At 42.0% G+C, this 6,307-nt stretch overlaps 1 pseudogene; it reads left to right on the top strand.

The window, feature by feature from the left end:
• Positions 1-1,587: 1,587 nt before the first annotated feature.
• Positions 1,588-1,706, top strand: LOC133511566 (5S ribosomal RNA; annotated as a pseudogene).
• The last annotated feature ends 4,601 nt before the right edge of the window (positions 1,707-6,307 follow it).

The raw sequence follows: 6,307 nt of genomic DNA, 5'->3' as shown, positions 1-6,307 counted from the left end.
GTTTGTGAACAGCAGTCTTCAACTCTGCCCACAGATTCTCGATTGGATTCAGGTCTGGACTTTGACTTGGGCATTCTAACACCTTGATACTTTTATTTGTGAAACATTCCATTGGGTTTTCTTCCAGGACAGTACTATATTTTGGTCCAATCATCTTCCCATCAATTTTAATCATCTTCCCTGCTGAAGAAAAGCAGGCCCAATTCATGAGGCTGTCACCACCATGTTTGACAGTGGGGATGGTGTGTTCAGGGTGATGAGTTGTGTTGCTTTTACTCTGATCAGTCTTCTCCTTGTTCAAGTGTAAAGTTTAGAGGGACGGCCGGATCTTGGTAGATTTGCAAAGGTCTGATACTCCTTCCATTTCAATATGATTGCTTGCACAGTGCTACTTGAGATGTTTAAAGCTTGGTAATTGGTAAGCCTGGTGTGTTTCTTAGTCTGCATGATCCTCTCTGCACTTTAAACAGAACCCTGAGACTATCACAGAGCAGGTGCATTTATACGGAGACTTGATTACACACAGGTGGATACTATTTACCATCATCAGTCAACATTGGATCATTCCGAGATCCTCACTGAACTTCTGGAGTGAGTTTGCTCCGCTGGAATTAAGGGGGCCGAATAATATTGCACACCTCACTTTTCAATTTTTCATTTGTTAAAAAAAGTATAAAATATCCAATAAATTTCATTCTACTTCATGATTGTCCCACTTGTTGATTCTTTACAAAAAAATGTCAATTTTATATCTTTATGTTTGAAGCCTGAAATGTGGCGAAAGGTTTAAAAGTTCTAGGGTGATGCTTGAGAATGTCTTTTGTTCTTGCAATTTTGATTAAAAAAAATAAATCATTACATATTCTTCAATACTTTTTTTTAGAATGTTGCATATCTTTACTCAAATACAACACTTTGAAGTTAGGACTTGTCATTACAACATGACTCCATTGACAGAAAAAATTCCATGTTACAAAATGAACTAAACAACTCATCATACAATATCAGTATTTGTGAATTAAAGCCCACGAACTTTGACAGTTTCCTGTACCTGAAAGAGGCCTCCTTTCCTGTGGCTTACCTCTGACACCACACCTAGGAGATCTGCTGTTGTGGGACTAGTTGTGTCCTGCTGTTGTGGGACAAATCTAATTTTTCTAAATCTGGTCATCAGTCCGTCATATGTCGTGAACATTTCACACAGGAGTCTTGGGTGCTGCACTCCCCGACCCAGGTCACTTTGTGCTCTCCAGGTGCACGTCCAAATTCCCTCATAGCCTGGTATAGATTGACGCTTTTAGACCCCCCCACCCCCCTCCCAAGGCTGTGTCATTGTCAGCAGCGCCCCAAGCACACAAAACAGGCTCAGCAGAGGCCAAGTCGCTCTCAGTTAGTCTGGGCCTCTGCAGCCAAACACCCTCTGGGGCTTCTCTGTCCTCCTTCTCGGCGATCTAAAGTGGTCCAGGGCCATCCCTTTTCGGTCTTGTGCGGCTTCTGGCACTTTGACCTAGTGTGGCAGATGGTGACAGGTTGTTAACTCTTCACCCTTTCATAAACATTTTCTTATTCAGTTGCACTGTGCTGTTAGCTTACGGCCAAGCTACCCTGAGAATGCTCGATCTCGTCAGATCTCGGAAGCTAAGCGGGTTTAGCCCTGCGTAGTACTTGGATGGGAGACCGCCCGGGAATACCAGGTGCTGTAAGCTTCTCTCCCTGACTAAATGCAGAGGGGTTGCATCAGGAAGGGCATCAGGCGTAAAACTGTGCCAAACAAATGTGCGTTCATCAAAGGTGACACGCTGTGGCGACCCCGAACAGGACAAGCCGAAAGGAAAAGAAGAAGAAGTTGCACTCTGCTGTTACATGGCTCAGGTGTCTCCTGAGATCAAAGGGTGTATTTGCAAGACCCATTACAACAGCCCCACCCCCACAGTGCATGCTGAGATAAATTCTCGTCATTTACATTTCATCAGTATTGTCTCTGACCTGAACACTTTTCTTCCAATTGAAATTATAAATTTAGTTTTCCCCCATTGAATTATACCCCGTTAACACATCGCGTGTTGGGGAACACTTTTAATCCATTTGCGAAGTTCAGGACCAGCGTGGATCACTTAGAAAACTCCTTTTAAATCTCTCCCCACTTTTTATTTATTTATCTTAATTAATGAGTGTTACACGTCAGGCTATGAGCCAAGTACGAGTAATATAGGAGCTCTGTAACTGCATCAATGATTCAGTTTGTGAAATTTCCACTATAACCGAACCCTGGCCGTTTGCACAGCAACTGAATTTCTGAATCCTAATTATAACCAAGATGCAGTGTTTGAGTGAGCTAAATCAGTGTTCAACCCTTTTTTTGCACCGTGGACCGGTTTAGAGGCAGCATCTTTCTCATGGACCGTATATGTGTGTGTGTGTGTGTATACAACACATTTATCCATATATTTTCTTCGTCACTTATCCCCACAAGGGTCATGGAAGTGCTGGAGCCTATCCCAGCTGTCAACGGCCAGGAGGCAGGGTACACCCTGAACCGGTTGCCAGCCAATCGCAGGGCACATAGTCACACTCAGAATCACACTTAAGGACAATTTAGTCTCCAATTAAAGGAAGACTCTCCCCAAAATTCACATGTACAATAAACCCTCCAATGTGAAATAATATTATTACATATATTTTGGACATTAATTGAAAAGAATTAAATATAAAGAACATTTTTGAAATCCAAGCAAAATTTGGATATGTGCCAGCTTTCACAGCCAGACCTGGAAAAAACGTCCTTGACCCCGCCCTTGACATCACCGGTGCTTAGCATTACAGACCATTCGTTCTAGCTAGGCCAAGATGCCGACGTGTTGTGCACCAAACTGCAACAAAATTAAGAAAACACACCCAAATTTGTCCTTCTTTAACCTCCCGTGGGGTCAACCTGACAAGTTAAAGCTGTGGCTGTCACAGGAAATTTGCACGCATCTAACAATTACTGGTTATTAGCCGCTTAGCTATAGCCTCTTGTGCCGGTACTGTACAAGCAACAACATACTTTATGAGGGGCCACGGTGGCCCAGCTGTAACGCATTGGCCTCATAGTTATGAGGACCCGGGTTCAATCCCGGACCTCCATGTGTGGAGTTTGCATGTTCTCCCCGTGTCTGCGTGTGTGTAACCTGCCTCCTCCCTTGACAGCTGGGATAGGCTCCAGCACTCCCGCGACCCTCGTCTGGCTAGGCGGCTAAGAAAATAGATATATATACACGTGTAATCACTTTAGGTAAGTCAATTTTTTTTTTTTTGCATTTTATAGTCCACATATAAATAAACCATTAGATAGTCCTACGCCTACTCAGAAAACAAGCTCGCATTTTTGATAAACTTTGGACATAACCCATAGCATTCATATAGCTCACATAGCATTCGCAAAGCATTTACATAGAATTCCAAGACTGTTAAAAATGTGTACGCACCGATTTTTCACTGGATGTACAAGTGGCCCTTGTATCAAACTGTCATGGATCATAAGTAAATTGATATGTAACATGTCTTCGTCCAAACAAACTTTGTATCTATTATCTAGTATCTATGCTATGCAGAAATGTTGCTCGTGATCCAAGTTCAGTCAAATACGCTCCATTTTTTGTTCGACCTTTTCTAACTCACAATAACAATGGCATTAGGTCACAAAGAGAACATGAACACCAGTCTTTCGAAATGAGCCTGTCTGGAACATCCATATTTTGTGACTGTTGTGCTGCTCCGTCAGCGTCACGCCCCCTCTCCAACACGTCAATGCTTGAACATTGTACATTGTTATTTTTGTTTTGTTTGCTCAATGGCGGGAGTAGTAATAACATGGAGCATCGACTTGCTTTTATTGCTTTATTGGGTCTTAGCACACAACAGTTCCCGGTCGCCGTTGATAACCCCAGGTGGTTATGAGGTGGCTAACTGTGAAAATACCAAAAGCCATATAATTCCTTTGAAATGGACTGAGGAAGTTTCTCCAACTTACTTTCTCATCTCAGACCTTAATTCTCCTCTCAGGTTTTGTCTTACATAATGCAACAATAAAGTACATATCTTATGAAGAAGTTTCTTTCGGCTTGTCCCGTTAGGGGTTGCCACAGCGTGTCATCTCAGATGAACGCACATATTTGTTTGGCACAATTTTTACGCCGGATGCCCTTCCTGACGCAACCCTCCTCAGGGAGTGGAGGCCCCAGTGGGATACCAAATAGATAGTTTACCAAACCAACGTTCTTCATATATCAGTTACTGTGATTTGACGAGTGCGTATGCGCCCGGCCGACATCGCACTTGCAAATCTGCACAGTCGAGCACGAAAAATCACGCACATAAAATTTGTTACAAGTAGAAATACATAGATATTGAAAAAGTCGCTTATTTTGTGTAGTCTTGACCAATGTTCCCTCTAAGCTGCGCCACTGATCCAGCGCAGTTAACCACAGCCTGACGTCTTTTTTTTTTTTTTTTTTTTTTAGCTGATGCTCAGCCTACTTCTACTTCCTAGTTTACCTGACACCACCTCCCTCCGCTCTCAAAGGGGTACACTCAAAGTTACAAACGCACACCCGCAACTTTATATCCGCGGGCATGACTGGTGGACCACACCTGTAACTTTATATCTGCAGGCATGAGTGACCACACCCTTACATACCCATACATTTCAAATGTGAGTGACTGATATATACATGAATCATCCAAACTTGTTGCACTTTCACACCATTTAAGTGGTAAGGCTTTTTCAAGTCTTCCATTCCCTAGACGAATTCTGGTACATCAACTTTATGAGATGTGATACCTTTTATGGCCTTTTTCACATCATCTTGAGACCATTTTTTTTTGTTTAACCATATTTGAGTGTTTCTTATTTTATCCTGCAGGTTAACGATATACATTTTTGTGTGCTGAGCTAGCCCGCAAAGTCATAGTGTTATCGAAAAATTTAGATTTTTTTATTTTAGGACATTGGCTTTCTACAAAATTCCAGTCCTTACACAATTTCTGTTTCAGATGTTCTGTACCAACTATTTTGCTCTTAATTTTCCCTTGTTGGTGTCACTGGTTCACCTAAGGTAACTCTTCTGACTTCTCCCTGAACAAGGTGAGAATTACTTTCTTTGACGTAATTCTCAAGCTTCTACCACAAGTGGCAGAGAATTCTTACCCGTGCATCCCCAAACAGTTGTCACTCAATTTCCTGTTCAAATGAGGTAGCGAGCCTCCACTCACACTTACACATGCACACGTTTCATGGAGCTCAAGTACATACAGGACACATGTTGCCCTTTTTTCTGTTTTATAGACTAGTTTGTCTACTCGATAGGGACTAGTATTCTCGAGGTTTGTTTCTGTCGCAGTCGCCTAGATGCGCAAATTCACTCATTTCTCATGGGTGTGTGAGTTCCTACTCACCAGAGATGTCTTTACTTCCTCAGCCTCCAGACGCAAAGCCAGTCCTGGAAAGTGTCTCAAGTGCCATGGCCACAGTCTTTGCCTGGACGTCGACTCAGCCTCTTGAAAACTCAGGTATCTTGAGATCCGGCTCAAAGGACCAAGTAAATGTTAGATTTACCAATTAGACATTCATTAAACAGGACAAAAAAGGAAGCAAAGATGCCAGTTCAAGTTTGACAGCTCGTGAGGAGAGAGGAGAGGACCTGTCTCATACAATTCACCACTGCACTCTCCGATTATCCTCTTCTCATCACCTCTATTTATTTAGTTTCAAAACACCCCTTATTTACATGGCTGTTCAAAAAAGGAGACGGGCAAGAGTCTGTCTACATCTCTACGTCCATGGCAAATGGCACTCAATAAGTTGCCAGCAACCAAGACATGACTTCAATCGATGAACATCACTTATTTTTATACAATGACAATAAAAATGTAACTGGTCACTCAGATGACTTCTCACAAAGTTAAGAACAGGAAAACACAAACATGAGCTGAGAATTTGTGTTGGCATTTCCCCTTTATGAATCAAGACACCGTGCACACATCTAACCTTTCATTGTTTCCATGCTGTAGGTGAATAAGTAACATTGAACAGATTGACATATATTGAGTGTTCTTGGGTCCCTTGAAAAGTGCTATAAATTAAGTAGTAGTTTTACTACTACTACTACTACTACTACTACTACTACTAATAATAATAATGGGTGTCTTGGGGCGGTCGCTGGTTGGGTCCTATAATCCAGTCTCAATAAGTCATAAATTTCTCTTAAAAGTAACATTTCTTGTTCAATCGTACAACTATTGTTAAAAAAAAAAACTGACTTCATAG

This window comes from Syngnathoides biaculeatus, chromosome 13 (assembly GCF_019802595.1).
Source record: "Syngnathoides biaculeatus isolate LvHL_M chromosome 13, ASM1980259v1, whole genome shotgun sequence".
Classification (NCBI taxonomy): domain Eukaryota; kingdom Metazoa; phylum Chordata; class Actinopteri; order Syngnathiformes; family Syngnathidae; genus Syngnathoides; species Syngnathoides biaculeatus.
The sequence above is the reverse complement of the archived record's forward strand: the minus strand, read 5'-3'. Positions and strand labels throughout refer to the sequence as shown.